Raw genomic sequence first — 19,219 nt, 5'->3', positions numbered from 1 at the left:
CTCAATAATAATTATAATAAATTAAATTTAAAAATTAAAAAAGAAACCTGAGTACTATGCCATTTCTATGGGTGACTGCCCTCCCTCTCTCTCTACCTGGGTCTTTCTGTAGACTCTTCATGGATTCCTAGGCAGGAGGAGGACTGTGGTCTTTGGCCTTCTGATGGTTGGTTTCTATTGAGGGTTTGGCCCTGTTATTCCCAGGGCCAGCTATTGATATGTTTTTGTGGGTAGCAGAACTGCCTTCACTTTATTCTTGTGACTGCTTAGTTTTTGGTCCCAGGAGTGTCTAGCCACATAGAGATGTGAGAAAGACAAGCTACACAGCGAAACCACATCTCAATAATAATTATAATAAATTAAATTTAAAAGTTAAAAAAGAAACCCGAGTACTATGCCATTTCTGTGGGTGACTGCCCTCCCTCTCTCTCTACCTGGGTCTTTCCGTAGACTCTTCATGGATTCCTAGGCAGGAGGAGGACTGGGGTCTTTGGCCTTCTGATGGCTTGGTTTCTATTGAGGGTTTGGCCCTGTTATTCCCAGGGCCAGCTATTGATATGTTTTTGTGGGTAGCAGAACTGCCTTCACTTTATTCTTGTGACTGCTTAGTTTTTGGTCCCAGGAGTGTCTAGCCACACAGAGATGTGAGAAAGACAAGCTGCAAATGACTTCTCACTGTGTCAAGGGAGAGCTTGATTTACCACGCCAACTCCTGGGGATCTTCTATGCTGATCCACAGCAGATAAAACCTCCATACAAAACCTTATACAGAACTGACCAAAATGAACTTGGCTGTGGCTCAGTCAGAGGCAGAGAGAGTACTTGCCTAGCTTCCGAGAGGACCTGTATTAAATACCTACTTCTGAGTGGGCAAGAGAATGAAAGAAAAATATCCATTTAAAAAGCAGTGATTACATGTGTTTATTTATTGTGTGCATGGGCTCACCTATGCCACAGCACACCTATGTTATGGATGTCAGACAGTTCTTATAGCCAGGATGCTTTCAAATGCTCTGTATGACTGAGGATGACAATTACCTTCTAATCTCCCTGCCTCACAAATGTTGCCATTACAGGTCCAGACCTACTGAGTGTGCCTTACCTATGCTCTTTAGCCAATACAAACTATCTCACGGTGACATTCTGCCCTGATTGAATATTTATTCTTTTCCATTCTGGAAACCCCATTTCCTAAGTGGACCTTTCCTCCTGCTTCTTCAGTAGCTGGGGAAAAAATGGTCATCCAGCTGGTGTTGCACTTAGCAAAGACAGGAAAGCAATTCCCCTGTTGCAGAAGGTATGATCAATATCTCTCTAAAGAGAACCTTTTTCATCACATTTGTGTGTTTTTTTCTTTTATGGAAAGTAGATTTTTTTCCACACAGTATATTCTGAATGTGGTTCTCCTTCCCCCCACTCCTCCCTGTCCCTCCCCACCTCCCCTCACACCATTTTTTAAATGTTATGTGCATTAGTGTTTTGTCTGCATGCATTTCTGTGCACCAAGTGCATGACTGACACTTGTGCAGGCCACGTGTCAGACCCCTAGGACTGGAGTTGCAGCTGGTTTTGAGTGGACGCGTGGTGCTGGCCTCTAGAAGACAAGACACTGCTCTTGTTCCTTCAGTCATCTCTAGCTCCTTATCTTTTGCTTTCTTGTTTGTTTTTGTTTTTCCCTTTTTTCTTTTGTGTTTTTTGTTTCAAGGTAGGGTTGCACGTATCCTTTTAAAGACCTTGGACTTGTTTTGTAGATAAGGATAACTTTGATATGCCAAATTTACTGGAGTGTACCACCACCAGGTTTCTGTAGTGCTGAGGACAGAACCCAGGAATTGTTGCTTGTTAAGTAGGTACTCTGCCAAAGGAGCCACATGCCTATCTCCTTTTGGGTTTTGTTATCTTTCTGAGACAGGGTGTCAATCATAGCCTGGCATTTGCAAAAATTTTCTCTGAGCCATGATACGTGGCTTTTTGATATTTTTAAATTTTTTTGTTTACTGGTTTTGTGGGGCTTTATTTTGTTTTGTTGTTGTTTTTGAGGAAGTATCACACTAAGTAGCTATGGCTGGCCTGGACTCACAGAGTACCCTCTGCCTCTGTCTCTCTGATGATAGGCCTAAATGTATATGCCACTACATCTAGCTCAGGTTTTCATTCTTGACATAGGGGTCTCATGGGAATCACAAACTTAAGATGCATATGCCTTGCATCCTCCACAGAATGCCTGTTCCCCCATAGAGCCCCCATTTCTTGGGTTTGACTACTGATTGATGGGTCTGAAACATGATTAAAGTTAGGACATTCACTACCTCTACACACCAGATTGGTACAGTGTGTCTGTAATCTCACTGCTTGAGAGGTGGAAGAAAGAGAATCAGGAGTTACAGGGTCAGCCTTGACTCTGCAGCAACTGGAAAACTCACTGGGGTTACAGGAGACACTGTCTCAAAAAAGACAAACAAACAAAAAAGCCAGGCAGAGGTGGTGCGCACCTTTAATCTCAGCATTTGGGAGACAGAGGCAGGCAGATCTCTGAGTTCAATGCCAGCCTGGTCTACAGAGAGAGTTCCAGGAAGCCAAGGTTACAAAGAGAAACTGTCTAGAAAACCCAAAAAACAAAGCAAAGCAAAGAAAACCCCCCATGAAAACAAAACAAAACAAACAATCAAACAAACAATAATTAGGCTTGGAGAGATGGCCAACATTTAAGAGTACTTGCTCTTGCAGAGGACCAAGGTTTGATTCTCAGCATCTACATGGTGGCTCATAATCACCTGTAATTCCAGTTTCAGGGGATATGATACACTCTTCTGACCTACATATGAGCCAAATACTCATAAACATAAAATAAATAAAACTTAAAAAAGAACTTTAAAAAATTTTAAACAATAGACAAAAACTCAAGTCTATCGGTTTTCAAGTGAGAGGAATAATTGGTCACTTTTCATGTAATCAAAACTTGCAAATGAGCTACCTAGAGGCCCAGACCTGTAATCACAGCTGCTTAGGAAGCTGCATCAGGAGAATGCCAAGTCCAAGGGCAGTGTGCACTACAGAGTAAATTCAGGGCAAGTCAAGGCTTTATGGAAAGATGTTTTCTGATCTTTTTTATTTAAAAATACTGTTGTGAGAGGAGCTGTGGTCTAGCTGAGTGGTCCAACTCTCTGCTTTCTCAATAAGCACAAGGATTCAGCTTCAATCTCCAGTATTGTAGCTAGCGTTTTTCCTGGTCCTGCCTGGCCCACGGTCAAGACAAATGTCTCTCACCCGCCAGTCCTGCAGCTGCTTAAACCCAACCAAGTAAACACATAGAGATTTATATTACTTATAAACTGTATGACTGTGGCAGGCTTCTTGTTAACTGTTCTTATATCTTAAATCAACCCATTTCTATTAATCTATAAGTTGCCACATGGCTCGTGGCTTACTGGTATCTTAACATCTTCTCATGTCGGCAGCTGGCAGTGTCTCTCTGCCTCAGCCTTCCACTTCCCAGAATTCTCCTCTCTCTTTGTCCCACCTATACTTTCTGCCTGGCTACTGGACAATCAGTGTTTTATTTTTTATCAGAGCAACACATTTAACATACAGAACATCCCACAGCACTGTGTGGCAGGATTGGAGAGAGAGAGAGAGAGAGAGAGAGAGAGAGAGAGAGAGAGAGAGAGAGAGAGAGAGAGAGAAAGCACCCACATAGTGATTCACAACTGTCTACAATTCCACTTCCAGAGGATCTGATGTCTCTTTCTTGACTCCACAGGCACTATACATGCATGGTGTAAGACATCCATGAAGGCAAAACAGCCACACACATATAAAATAAAAAGAAATAAATTCTTTAAAAGGGAAAGAAACTTGGTGAGGTAGGAAGCTGGAAATGATGATATTTCGTTAAGAAGGCATGCCAAGAGGCAAGTGAGAGCAGATGTCTGGTACAGCTGGAGGTGAATCTCCAGGTCTCATCCTTGCTCTAATCACAGCACTCTAAGCCTGAGCTACACTCCCAGACCAGAGGGGTTTCTTTTTTAAAAGATTCAATTGGGTCTTATTTCATGTGAAGAGTAAAGGGGGTGACATGTGGAGGGCAAAGGACAATTTGCAGGAATCTGTCTTTTCCTTCCATTTATGGAACATTCTGTAATGAAGATTCAGTCAAATAAGCAGACCTGGAAACAAGTACATTTAGCCCATGATTCATCTTGCCAAGCCCAGAAAGTTTTTTCTTAAAATTATGACAGACAATAAGGCATGGCAGCTCATGCCTTTAATTCCAGCACATGGAAGGTTGAACAAGAGAACTGAATTTGAGAACAGCTTGGAACATGACCAAGACACTCTGTTTAAAAAGTAAATTAATGAGGACCAGGTGAAAGGGCAAAAGCCTATGGTAATCCCAGCATGCAGGGTGGTAGAGACAGCGGGGTCAGGAGTTTCATGACAGAGCCTACTCCATCAATACTAACAATAGAAGCAGAAACAGAGCTGATGGGAGCAGCGGCAGAAACCCACAGCCAAACATTAGATGGTGAGAGAGTACCAATTGGAGATCTCAGTTGGGTATCTCTCACTGGAGCTTGTTGAACCCCATGGAAGAGGGAGGCGAAGATTTATGGTAGTCAGAGCAGTCAAGTACACCAAGAGATACAGTGCACAGAATCAGCTAATCAGGGCTCATAGGGGATCACAGAGACTGAAGCAACAATCACTGAGCCTGGATAGGTATGTGCTAGGTCCTAGCACATACAGGACCAGTGGTTGTTTAAGAGAAAACTTCAGGTACCTCATTGTGAATGACTAAACTGCTGTCTGGTTTCCACCTAAGCCACATGAGTTGAACTGCACAGAACACATTTGTGCATTGGAAGGTCAGGGAATCATATATAAGAAGAGAATTAGGTTGGATGTGATGGTCCTTGCCCTTAATCCCAGCACTCAGGGAGAGGAGGCAGGAGGATCTCTGTGAGGTCAAGGCCAGCCTGGACACCTAGTACTACATTGAGAGACTTTGTTACAAAAACAAAGTAAAACAACAACCTAAAAACAAAAACAGTGAAAAATAGACCCAGAAAGAAAGAAAGAAATTTAAAAAAAGAAAGCTCTCAGATTCAGAATTCCCAGAAACATGATTTGTCATGTATAGGAGATGAAAATGAAATATAACAAAAAATAAAGCAGGCCTGGGGAATGGATCTGTGGAAAAGCATATGTCTAGAATCCACTAGGGTGCTCGTCTCTCCCTGGTGGGACACTGAACAACAGTAGAGGACAGGCCTACTAGTGGCAGATCCTGGATTCATTCCAACATTGAACATAAAAAAAGAAAATCTCTGCCTGTGCCACAATTTGTAATGTCAACCACTGTGGGCTGTGAGGCAGCAAAATTGCAAACTCAAGGAGATCTTGGCAATCAATGAGACCCTAGGTCAAAATGAAAAGTAGGAAGAGGGTGTTGAAGTGATGCCTCAACACTTACGACCTGGAGAGATGCCTCAGTAGTTGGGAGCTGGGGAGATGCCTCAGCAGTTAAGTGTTTGATTATCAACGCCCATTTTGGGAAGCTCATATCTACCTGTAACTCCATATGCATGGAGATTTGATGTCTCTGCTCTCTAAGAATATTCAGATATACAAATTCATACATACACACAAATAAAAATAATGAATCTTTTTTTTAAATAGAAGTATAGGAGCCAACAAAATAGTTCTCCCAAAGGTCCTGGCCACCAAACCTGAAGACCTGAGGTCTAGCCTCCAGAGCTCACGTCATGGAAGGAGACAAATTACCCCTGTCAGGGACTTCTGATCTTCACATGAATGCTGTGGCTCCTGAACACACAAACACAATTTTTCTTTATTAAGAAATTTTCTACTCATTCCACATACCATCCACATATCCCCCCTTCTTCCTCCTCCATACCCAGTCCTCTTTCCTGAGCCATGCATCCCCACATCCCCCAAATCGAGGTCTCCCATGGGGAGTCAGCAGAGCCTAGCACACTGAGCATAGGCAGGTCCAAGTTCCTTCCCACTGAACCAAGGCTATGCAAGGTGTCACACCTCAGGCACCGGATTCCAAGAAGTCTGCCCATAGACCCGGGACAGATCCTGATCCCCCTGCCTGGGTGCCCCCCAAACAGTTCGAGCCAGTCAACTGTCTGCCGTATCCAGAGGGCCTAGTCCAGTCCCATAGGGCTCCACAGCCACCAGTCCACAGTTCATGGGCTTCCACTAGTATGGCTGGTCATCTCTGCACGTCCTCCCAGCATGATCTCCATGTCCCTCACCTGCCGAATCCCTTTTTTCTCTCATCAATTGGATTCCCGGAGCTCAGCCTGGTGCCTGGCTGTGGATCTCTGCATCTACCTCCATCAGTCACTGGACAAAGGCTCTATGATGACAGCTAGGTTATTTGCTACACCAGTCACCAAAGTAGATCAGTCCAGGCACCCTCTGAACCACAGCCAGCTGATCAAGGTGGGGTCATCCTTGTGGATTCCCGAGAGCCTTCCCAGAACTCTGCCTCTTCCTATTCCCATGTTGTCCTCATCTATCATGGTATCTTCCTCCCTGCCCTCCCACACTGTCCTTGTTCCAGATTGACCATCCCATTTCCCTATGTTCTCATCCCCCACTCCTCGCCCTCTGCCACCCCCAGAACCCAGTCAGCTCATGTAGATCTCATCCACATCTCCTTCACAGGGTCATCCATGTGTCCCTCCTAGGGACTTTTTCTGTTAACTAGCCTCTCAGGAGTTGTGGGTTGCAGTCTGGCCATCCCTTCTCTCACATCTAGTATCCACTTATGAGTGAGTACATACTATATTTGTCCTTCTGAGTCTGGGTTACCTCACTCAGGATGATATTTTCTAGTTCCATCCATTTGCCTGCAAATTTCATGATGTTATTGTTTCTATTGTTATTGCTGAGTAATACTCCATTGTGTATATGTGCCACATTTTCTTTATCCATTCTTCAGTTGAGGGGCATCTAGGTTGTTTCAGGTTTTGGCTATTATGAGTAATGCTGATATAAGAACATAGTTGAGCATGTGTTCTTGAGGTAAGATTGAGCATTCCTTGGGTATATGCCCAGGAGTGGTATAACTGGGTCTTGAGGAAGACTTATTCCTAATTTTCTGAGAAACTGCTATACTGATTTCTGGAGTGGTTGTACAAGTTTGCATTTCCACCAACAGTGAAGAAGTGGTCCCCTTGCTCCACATCCTCTCCAACATAAACTGTCTTCAGTGTTTTGATCTTAGCCATTCTGACAGGCGTAATATGGTATTTCAGAGTTGTTTTGATTTGCATTTCCCTGATGACTAAGGATGTTGAGCAATTCCTTAAATGCCTTTCAGGCATTTGAGATTCTTCTGTTGAGAATTCTCTGTTTAGCTCCGTAGCCCATTTTCTAATTGGATTGTTCAGTATTTTGAAGTCTAGCTTTTTGAGTTCTTCATATATTTTGGAGATCAGCCCTCTGTCAGATGTGGGATTGGTGAAGATCTTTTCCCATTCTGTAGGCTGTCGTTTAGTCTTATTGACCATGTCCTTTGCTCTACAAAAGCTTCTCAGTTTCAGGAGGTCCTATTAATTAATTGTCACTCTCAGTGTCTGTACTACTGTTGTTATATTTAGGTAGTAGTCTCCTGTGTCAATGCATTCCAGACTACTTCCTACTTTCTCTTCTATCAAGTTCAAGGTAACTGGATTTATGTTCAGGTCTTTGATCCATTTGGACTTGAGTTTTGTGCATGGCGACAGATATGGATCTATTTGCAATCTTCTGCATGTTGACATCCAGTTATGCCAGCACCATTTGTTGAAGATGCTTTCTTTTTTCCATGGTACAGTTTTGGCTTCTTTGTCAAAAATCATATGTTGATAGGTATATGGATTAATGTCAGGGTCTTCAATTCAATTCCATTGGTCCACGTGTCAGTTTTTATGCCAGTACCAAGCTATTTTTATTACAATAGTTCTATAGTAGAGCTTGAGGTCAGGTATCATGATGCCTCCAGAGGTTGCTTTATTATACAGTATTCTTTTAGCTATCCTAGTTTTTTTTCCATATAAAGTTAAGTATTGATCTTTCCAAGTCTATGAATAATTGTGTTCGGATTTTGCTGGGCATGCACTGAATCTGTAGATTGCTTTTGGTAAGACTGCCATTTTTACTATGTTGATTCTTCCATGAGCACGGGAGATCTTTCCATTTTCTGATATCTTCTTCAATTTCTTTCTTCAGAGACTTAAAGTTCTTATCATACAGGTCTTTTACTTGCTTAGTTAGAGTTACCCCAAGTTATTTTATATTATTTGTGGCTATTGTAAAAGGTGATGCTTCTCTGATTTCTTTGTGAGCCCCTTTTTTATTTGTATATAGGAGGGCTGCTGACTTTTTTGAGTTAATCTTGTATCCTGCCTCCTTACTGAAGGAGTTTATCAGCTGTAAGAGTTCCCTGGTAGAGTTTTGGGGTGAGTTATATATACTATCATATCGTCTTCAAATAATGAAAGTTTGACATCTTCCTTTCTAATTTGTATCCCCTTGATCTGCTTTTGTTGTCTTATTGGTCTAGCTAGAACTTCAACTACTATATTGAGTCAGTTTGGGGAGAGTGGACAGCCTTGACTTGTTCCTGATTTTAGTGGAATCTCTTTGAGTTTCTCTCCATTTAATTTGATGTTGGCTGCTGGCTTGCTCTAAATTGCCTTTATTATGTTTAGGTATTTTCAATGTATTCCTGATCTCTCTAGAACCTTTATCATTAAGGGGTGTTGTATTTTGTCACAGGCTTTTTCAGCATCCAATGAGATGATCATGTGTTTTTTTTTTCTTTCAGTTTGTTTATGTGGTGTATTGCATTGACAGATTTTTGTATGTTGAACCATCCTTGCAGCCCTGGGATTTCCGGAGCCTACTTGGTCATGGTGGATAATTTTTTTGATGTGTTCCTGGATTCAGTTAGCCGTATTTTATTGAGTATTTTTGCATCAATGTTCATGAGGGAGATTGGTCTGTAATTCTCTTTCTTTCTTGCATCTTTGTGTGGTTTGGGTATCAGGGTAGCTGTAGCCTCATAAAAAGTGTTTGTTAATGTTCCTTCTGTTTCTGTGCTGAAACCATATGGTCCTAGCCTTTTTTTTTTTTTTTGGTTGGGAGACTTTTTTTTTTAGATCAGTTCAGGCTTTCTCGTGACCATTGCCTATTGTGGAGGTATCTTTGTGGATTTCTTGGACCTTCTCTAGCACTTTGCTTCTTCCTATTCCCATGGGGTCTTCATTTATCATGATCTCATTTTCCTTGTTCTCCTTCTCTGTTTTTGATTCAGCTAGTATCTCCCACTCCCCTAACCTCTCTTCCCCTCGACCCTTGCCCTTCATTAACCCCCCTCACATCCAATTTGCTCATGTAGATCTCATACATTTCTCTGTTGTGGGGCAATCCCTGTGTCTTCTTAGGTCCTGTTTTCAGCTCAATCATACCACAAAGACACATGCTCAGCTATGTTCATAGTAGCATTATTTGTAATAGCAGGAACCTAGAAACAACCTAGATGCCCTTCAACTGAAGAATGGATAAATAAAATGTAGTACATATACACAATGGAGTACTACTCAGCAGAGAAAAACAATGACATCATGAGGTTTGCTGGCAAATTGGTGAATTTAGAAAAAAATCATCCTGAGTGAGGTAACACTGACTCAGAAAGACAAACATGGTATGTACCCACTCATAGGAGGATAATAGATGTAAAACAATGGATGACTAGACTGCTACTCACAAGTCCAGGGAGGTTGGGAGAATTTTAATGACCATTTCTATTTCCTTAGGGGTTATTGGTTTGTTTAAATAGTTTATCTTGTTTTGATTTAACTTTGGTATGTGGTACCTATCCAGAAAAATCATCCATTTCTTTCAGATTTTCCAATTTTGTGGAGTACCGGTTTTTGAAGTATGATCTGATGATTCTCTGGATTTCCTCACTGTTGTTATGTCTCCCTTTTCATTTCTGATTTTGTTAATTTGGATGCTCTCTCTCTGCTTTTTGGTTAGTTTGGATAAGGGCTTATCTATCTTGTTGATTTGCTCAAAGAAGAAACTCTTTGTTTTATTGATTCTTTATATTGTTCTTTGTGATTCTATTTTATGATTTCAGCCCCCTGTTTGATTATTTCCTGGTTTCTGTTTCTCCTGGGTGAGTTTGTTTCTTCTTGTTCTAGAGTTTTCAGTTGTGCTGTTGAATCACTAGTGTGAGATTTCTCCAACTTCTTTATGTGGGCAATTTAGAACTATGAATTTTCCTCTTAGCACTGCTTTCATGGTGTCCCATAAGTTTGGGTATGTTGTACATTTGTTTTCATTGAATTCTAGGAAATCTTTAATTTCTTTCTTCATTTCTTCCTTGACCCATTGGTGATTCAACTGGGCATTAATCAGTTTCTGTGAGATTGTAGGCTTTCTGTAATTTTTGTTGTGGTTGAAATCTAACTTTAAGCCATGGTGGTCTGGTAAGATACAGGAGGTTATTTCAACTTTCTTGTATCTGTTGAGATTTTTTTTTGTGACCAAGCATGTGTTCAATTTTGGAGAAGGTTCCATGGGGTGCTGAAAAGAAGGTGTATTCTTTTGTGTTAGGGTGGAGTATTCTGTAGATATCTATTAAGTCTATTTGAGTCATAATGGCCTTTAGTTCCCTTATTTCTTTGTTAAGTTTTTGTCTGGCAGACCTGTCCATTGGTGAGAGTGGGGTGTTGAAGTCTCCCATACTAGTGTATGGGGCTTGGTGTGTGATTTAAACTTTAGTAATTTTTTTTTTATGAATGTTGGTGCTCTTGTATTTGGGGCATAAATATTCAGAATTGAGATTTTATCTTGTGGGATTTTCCCTGTGATAAATATGTAGTATCCTTCCTGATCTCTTTGATTGATTTTAGTTTGAAGTCTATTTTATTCGATATTAGGATAGCTACACCAGCTTGCTTCTTAAGTCAATTTGATTGGAAAGTCTTTTCCCAGACTTTTATTCTGAGGTAGTACCTGTCTTTGAATTTGCAGTGTATTTCATGTATGCAGCAAATGGATGGATCTTGTTTTCATATCCATTCTGTTAGCATGTGTCTTTTTATAGGTAAATTGAGACCATTGATATTGATGGATATTAATGACCAGTTATTGTTAATTCCTGTTATTTTTTGATGGTAGTGTTTTATGTTTCCCTTCTTTGGTATTTGTTGGTATGGGACTATTTATTGCCTGTGTTTTCATGGGTGTATCTAACTTCCTTAGGTTGGATTTTTCCTTCAAGTGCTTTCTGTAGGGCTGGATTTGTGGAGAGATATTGTTCAAATCTGGTTTTATCATGGAATATTTCATTTACCCTGTCTATGTTGATTGAGAATTTTGCTGGGTATAATAGTCTGGGTTGGCATCCATGGTCTCTTAGTATCTGCATAACATCTAGCTAGGAACTTCTGGCTTTTAGAGTCTCCATTGAGAAGTCAGGTGTTATTCTAATGCGTCTGCCTTTATATGTTACTTGGCCTTTTTCCTTTGCAGCTCTTAATATTTTTTCTTTATTCTGTATGATTAGTGGTTTGATTATTATGTGACGAGGGGACTTTTTTTTTTTTTTGATCCAGTCTATTTGGCGTTCTGTAACCCTCCTGTATTTTTACAGGTATTTCCTTCTTTAGGATGGGAAAGTTTTTCTTCTATGATTTTGTTGAATATATTTTCTGCGCCCTTGAGTTGGTATTTTTCTCCTTCTCCTATCCCTATTATTCTTAGGTTTGGTCTTTTCATGTGTCCCAAATTTCCTGGACATTTTGGGTCATGATTTTGTTGGCTTTAGTGTTTTCTTTGACTGATGAATCTATTTCTTCTACAGTATCTTCAACACCAGAGATCTTCTCTTCCATCTCTTGCATTCTGTTGGTTATACTTGCATCTGTAGTTCCTGTTTGTTTACTCAGATTTTCCATTTCCAGCATTACCTCAGTTTGCGTCTTCTTTATTGTCTTCATTTCAGTTTTGAAAACTTGAACTGTTTCCCTCACTTGTTTAATTGCTTTCTCTTGGCTTTCAAGGATTTACTGATTTCTTCCCATTTTTTGTTTGATGTTTCCTTGATTTCTTTAAGGTAATTTTTCATTTCCTCTTTTAAGATCTCTAATATCTCCTTAAAGTCAATTTTATGGTAGACTACCCATCTACCCGTCTACCCATCTCTTTCTCCACTTGGTGCAAGAGGTATCTGTGTCTGAGGGAGCCTCTCCTAGTGTGATAGATCCTCTTGATCCATTGGGAGCTCTTGGTCTTGTCGATGTTGTTGGACTCTTTGTCTCAGGGAGCAGCTCCTAGTTTAACTGGCACTAGTGGGCTCTGTTTCAGGGAGTAGCTGCAGTCTTTGTGCCTGGTAGATGGTGGTAGTCTGACCTGTCTACAGGAGGTCTGCCTGCCAACTGGCCTGAAACTTGGACTGCAATGGGTGGTAGTGTAGGGGCACAGGGTTGTGCCCCTGGGCCCAAAGCCTATGGCCTTGGGATTTTGGGTGTGAGGATAAAGACTCACCTCTTATTTGAGTCAGGTTCACAAACACATTTTTGAGACAGGTCTTGCTTTGTAATTCTGGCTATCCTCGGACTAGGTATGTAGACCAGGCTGGCCTCAAACTTACAAAGAATGCAGGAATTAAAAGTGTGCACCACCATATTTGGCTAAAGTTTTTTAAATAATTAAGTTTTCTTTACAAAAAGAGAGCTGGTTAGTGGAGTTCTCAATAACAATTCTGAAGCTCTAGACTGAGTTCACAGTGCCCCCAAACATAAATAAAATGAATCATTTTTTAGTGGTCTCTGGGCATCCGGGTTGTTTATCATTATTTTCCAGAGCTTAAAAACGGTGCCATTCAGATGGCACACCTTGAAAATCTGAACTTGAAACTTATTATCGGCATTTTTCTCTTATTAGTTAAAAAAGTATACAGTATATTGTGATCCGATACTATTTTTCCCTCCCTATTCCTCCCAGATTTTGTTTTTGCTAACTCTTTGTTTAGCTTACCTGCAATCCAAAAACGAGTTTAACTTAATCAGTGGTGTGAACTAGTAAAATAGAACACATTAACTTTCTCTTCAAAACATTTCATTCATTTTAAAAAAAGGATAAATTACACAATGAGTGATTGCTACAACACACTAAAAGTAAAAAAAAAAGTTTGTAGTGAATCCTGGAGTGCTAGCTTGCACCTGGATCTCAGCACTCAGGAGACAGGAGGAGGAGAAACATAACATGGGTTTCAGCTTAGTCTAAACATAGGACACTGTCTCAAAAAGAACCAAATATTCTATATGTGTTTGTTTGTAGAAAATAATAATCCATTCTGTAAATAATAAAAAACAAATATATGCATACATGTGTACATACCCACTACACATATATTTTAAAAAATTACAGAAATTACAGAATAAAGTAAAAACAAACTAAGGTATTTCTATCTTTTGTTATTGTTTTTCAACACAGGTTTTCTCTGTGTAGCCTTGGCTGTCCTACAACTTACTCTATAGCCAAGGCTGGCCTTGAACTCATAGAATTCTCCTGCTTCTGTCTCCCATGTGCTGGTATTAAGTTTGTATATAACCACTGTTCAGCAAGAATTTCTCATTTTAATACCCGACTTCTTAGTCACCAGCCTGAACTTCAGCCTACAAAGACTGAAGCTATGGGTTCAGAAATTCCCCACAACATGAACAAAGAATCACATCCTGTATTAGAAATCAAAACCAAATGGGATGTGCTGGCAAGTGACTATGGAAAGTTGCTTCAGGACAGACACTCAGGGAAAGAAGGTAAGTGAGAAAGAAACTGCAGCCAGGGCAAAATTAATTTGACAGGTGAAGATCTATAAAACCCCAGTTGTAGTGGAACATTATCACACCTGAGGATATCAGCAGGCTTTTCCATCTTGTGCAGATTCCTGCTGGTTGTTGAGGCTCTGCTGCAAGGTCCTGGACTTAAGTCTTTTTCAGTTAGTACCCTTCCAATTCCTCTGCCTTTTATCCCATCTGTGCTGGATAGTTTTGTGTAAACTTGACACAAGCTAAAGCATATTTTCTTACTTAGTTATTGATGAGAGAAGGCCCTGCCCATTGTGAGTGATGCATCCCTAGGCTGCTGGCCCTGGGTTCTATAAGAAAACAAAAACACCTGGATGGTGGTGGCACATGCCTTTAATCCCACCACTCAGGAGGCAGAGGTAGGAGGATCTCTGAGCTTGAGGACAGACAGCCTGGTCTACAGAGCGAGTTCCAAGATAGCCAGGGGCATACAGAGAAACTGTATTGAGAAACCAAAAAGGAAAGAAAGCAAAGCAGGCTGAGCAAACTTTGAGGAGCAAGCTAGAGCAGTACTTGCCCATGGCTTCTGCTATCAGTTCCTGACTCCAGATGCCTGCCTTGTTTGATTTGTTATCCTGACTTCCTTTGATATTGAGCAGTGATATGGAAATGTAAGCCAAATACACCCACTCTTCCCCAAATTGCTTTGGTTATAGTGTTTCTTTTTTATTTAAGACATTTTTAAAATTCATTTTACATACCAACCACAGATCCCACACTCATTACTCCTCCCACTCCCTCCCACAGCTTTCCCTTGCAGACCCACCACCCATCACCTCTAAAACTGTAAGTCCTCCCATAAGGAGCCAGCAAAGCCTGGTACACTCAGTTGAGGCAGGACTAAGCCCTGCTCCTGCATCAAGGCTGAGCAAGGTGTTGGAGCCCACCTAGATTTCCTAGTGGCTTTACTCAACAGGAATGCATAAGAGGATTGCACCATGGGACTGAGTACTAGGTGCTTGGAAGGGTCTACACTTGGCTGTGTCTAGCAGGGGAGAGGTCTTTTGTCCCTCCCCTTGTCGTTGCTATAAAATGCCCTTTGGAATAAAGTTCTGGGCCAGTGGACAAAGATGCAGGCCCTCCCGAGGCTATCTTGCATTTCTATCTGTTTCCCTTCTTTCCATTTCTAAGTCTTTTATACCTCACTCCTCAAGAGTCCCTTGGGTAAATAAATGTAGGAGCTTGTCTCCCACAGCAAGGCATCCAACCATAGGTAATGGGGCTACAAAAAAGTAGCTCATGAACCAGGGATAGATCCTGATCCCACATCTAGGGGTCTCTTAAACAGAACAAGCTACACAAGTGTTTCTCTTTTGCAGAGGACCTAGTCTAGTCCCATGCAGGTTCAACAGCTGTCAGTCTAAAGTTTGTGAGTTCCCAGAAGCTTGGTTCAGTTGTCTCTGTAGGTTTCTCCATCATGATTTTGACTCACCCTTTGCTTATATAATGCCTCTTCCCTCTCTTTGACTGGACTCCTGGAGCTTGACCTGGTGCTTGGCTGTGGATCTCTGCATCTGATTCCATCAGTTACTAGATGAAGGCTCTATGATGATAGGATATTCACCAACCTGATTACCGAGGTAGGCCAGTTCTGGCACCCTGTCCACTATTGTTAGTAGTCTAAGCTTGGGTCATCCTTGTGGATTCCTGGTAATTTCCCTAGCACCAGGTTTCTCCCTAACCCCACAAAGTCTTTCTTTATCAGTATATCTTTTTCATTACTCTCCCAGTCTGTCCCTCCCTCAACTAGAACATCCCATTCCTGCATGTTCTCATCCTCCATTCCCTCCCCAGTATTGCCCACTCCTCCCCCAGTTTACTCCAGAGATCTCATCTATTTCCCCATTCCAGGGTGATCCATGCACCCCTCTTAAAGTCCTCCTTAGTAGTTAGCTTCTCTGGAGCTGTGGGTTGTAGTCTGGTTATCCTTTGCATTACATCTAGTATCTACTTATGAGTTAGTACATACCATGTATGTCTTTCTGAGTCTGGGTTATGTCACTCGGGATATTTTCTAGTTACATCCATTTGCCTGCAAATTTCATGATGTAAGCTCAGTCCTTGTGGTGTCCCAGACACTTGGAGCTGCTTAGGACAGCTCTGATGGCTGGACCTGCAAAGAGACAGCTTAGCCCTGGAAGGGAAGTGTTTCTGACTGGTTGGGAGAGTCAGAACTGCTTCAGCAGGCAAGGGTATCCTGACTGTTTGGGAAGTCAGGCCTGGATCTACCAGGACAGCTCTGCAGGGAACTGTTTGGGAGAGTCAGGATATATCTGGTGTGATGGGAGATGGTCTCCCCACAGGATATAGCAATCCTGCTCCTCTCTTGGAGAGCTGCTACAGCTGAGCTATGATCAGCCCCAACTTAAGGGAATTTGCTTACAGAACTCTGCTTCTCCAGCCTAAGGTGTTGCTTCTTTTGCTTCACTATGCAAAAGGGGAAACTCCTGCAGAAATGTAGCAATCTCCTCTGGCTCCAGAGAAAAGTATCACCTTTTCAGCTCTTTTAGCTCTCCCTTGATCTGTCCAGAGGGACATCTCATCAACAATCTTCTGTTCAACTTCTCCTTGCTTTGTCTACTGAGGGATGTCTTAGCAAGGATCTTCTCTATGCCAGTGAATGAATATCTTCACACCCAAAACTCTTTTGGAAAAAAGATTTATTTGGGAAGGAGGAGTCCAGGAGAGTAGCTGCCTCTACCAGGGTGATGAGACCAGCCCACAATTGACCAGGCAGAATGGTTTATATAGGATGTCTTGGGGGTGGAGTCAATCAGTGATTGGTCAGTTTTTTTCTGCCCAGGGATTGGCAAGTTTTGTGCGCTAGAGACAGGGTCGAACTTTGTTTCTTTCACTGGTCCTTTTTGGCTTTTTGACACTGCCTCTAATGCCAGGGCACATTTCTTTCACTGACTCTGATTCTAGGGACCAAGAGTGTTATTTTGGCACTAGTTTCAGAGTCAGGGCATGTTTTCTTGGTTCTGGGTTTGGGGATAAAGTGTTCATTTCTCTGGCTCAGGTCCCGAATTCAAGCTGTATTTCTTTCCTTGGTCTTGGGCACCAGGGCCATGGTTCAGTCTTGCTCAGCAACTGGTTGGTCTCACAAGTCAGTTGGCCATGGGCAGAGATGGATCTGTTCTCAGAACCAAACTGTGTTTCTTTCACTGGCCTTATTTATCTGAGTCATCTTTCCCTGGTTCTGAGATCCAGGGTCAGGGTGAGTTTCTTTAGTCAGCCTGTTTTTCCTACGCTACCTATTCATGAGCATGGGAGATCTTTCCATTTTCTGGTGTTTTTTTCAAATTTCTTTCTTTAAAGATTTAAAGTTCTTGTCATACAAGTTTTCACTTGCTTAGTTAGAGTCCAAGGTATTTCATATTTTTTGAGGCTGATGTAAAAGATGGTGTTTCTCTGATTTCTTTCTCTGCCCATTTATCATTTGCATATAAAAGGGTTACTATTTTTTTTAGTTAATCTTGTATGCCTACAAATTACTGAAGGTGTATATTAGCTGTAAAAGTTCCCTGGTAGAACTTTTGGGGTCACTTATGTAGACTATTTTATCATCTGCAAATAGCAAAATTTTGACTTCTTCCTTTCCAATTTCTATCCTCCTGATCTCCTTTTGTTGTCTTATTGCACTAGCTAGAATTTCAAATACTATATTGAATAGACATGGGGAGAGTGGAAAGCCTTGTATTGTTCCTGATTTTAGCAGAATCGTTTTGAGTTTTTCTCCATTTAATTTGATGTTGACTGTTGGCTTGTGATAAATTATGTTCATGACATTTAAATATGTTCCTCGTATTTCTGATCTCTTCAAGACATTTATCATGAATGGGTGTTGGATTTTGTCAAAGGCATTTTCAGGATCAAATGAAATGATCATGTGGGTTTTTCTTTCAGTTTGTTTATATGGTGGATTATATTGACAGATTTTCATGTGTTGAATCATCCATGCATCTCTGGGATGAATCATGGTGGATAAGTTTTTTTTAATGTGTTCTTAGATTCAGTTTGTCAGTATTTCATTGTGTATTTTTTTGCATCAATGTTCATGAGGGAAACTGGTCTGTAATTCTCTTTCTTTGTTGCATCTTTGTGTGGTTTGGCTATCAGGGTAACTGTAGCCCCATAAAAGGAGTCTGGCAATGTTCCTTCTGTTTCTATTGTGTGGAACAATTTGAGGCTTAGCATTAGCTCTTCTTTGAAATTCTTGTAGAATTCTGTGCTGAAACCATCTGGCCCTGGGCTTTTTTGCTTGGGAGACTTTTAGTGACTGCTTCTCTTTCCTTAGGGGTTATAAGTCTATTTAAGTTGTTTATCTGGTCTTGATTCAATTTTAGTATGCAGTACCTATCCAGAAAATTGTGCATTTTTTTAGCTATTCCAATTTTTTGGAGTACAGGTTTTTGAAGTATGATCTAAAGATTCTCTGGATTTCCTCAGTGTCTGTTCTTACATCTCACCTTTTGTTTCTGATTTTATTAACTTGGATATTCTCTCTCTGCCTTTGGTTTAGTTTGGATAAGATTTTGTCTACTTTGTAGATTTTCTCAAAGAACTAACTCTTTGTTTCATTAATTCTTTGTACTCTTCTCGTTGTTTATATTTTGTTGATTTCAACCCTCAATTTGATTATTTCCTGGCATCTATTTATCCTGGGCGAGTTGGCTTCTTTTTGTTCCAGAGCTTTCAAGTGTGTTGTTAAGTTGCTAATGTGAAATTTCTCCAACTTCTATATGTAGACATTTAGTGCTACGAAATTTCCTCATAATACTGCTTTCATAGTGTCCCATAAGTTAGGATATTATGTACATTCATTTTCATTGAATTCTAGGAAATCTTTAATTTCTTTCACATTTCTTCCTTGACCTAGTGGTGGTTCGGTTGAGCGTTATTCAACTTCCTTGAGATTGTACACTTTCTGTAAATTGTGCTATTGTTGAATTTTATCTTTAAACCATGGTTGTCTGATAAAATACATGAGGTTATTCTAATTTTTTGTATCTGTTGATATTTGCTTTGTGACTGAGTATGTGGTCAATTTTAGAGAAGGTTTCATGGGGTGCTGAGAAGAAGATATATTCTTTTGTGTTTAGTTAGAATGTTCTGTAGTTGTCTACTATGTTCATTTAAGTCATAACTGTAGCTGGAAGTTTTCTCCAGTCCAGCCAGGCCCCCACAGTCCTGTGGCCTGCTTATAAGATAATCACTCAGAAGCTTATATTATTTGCAACTGCTTGGCCATTAGTTCAGGCTTATTGCTGACTAGCTCTTATACTTAAATCAACCATAGTTTTTATCTATGTTTAGCC

This window comes from Peromyscus leucopus, chromosome 1, assembly GCF_004664715.2.
Source record: "Peromyscus leucopus breed LL Stock chromosome 1, UCI_PerLeu_2.1, whole genome shotgun sequence".
Lineage (NCBI taxonomy): Eukaryota > Metazoa > Chordata > Mammalia > Rodentia > Cricetidae > Peromyscus > Peromyscus leucopus.
The sequence above is the reverse complement of the archived record's forward strand: the minus strand, read 5'-3'. Positions refer to the sequence as shown.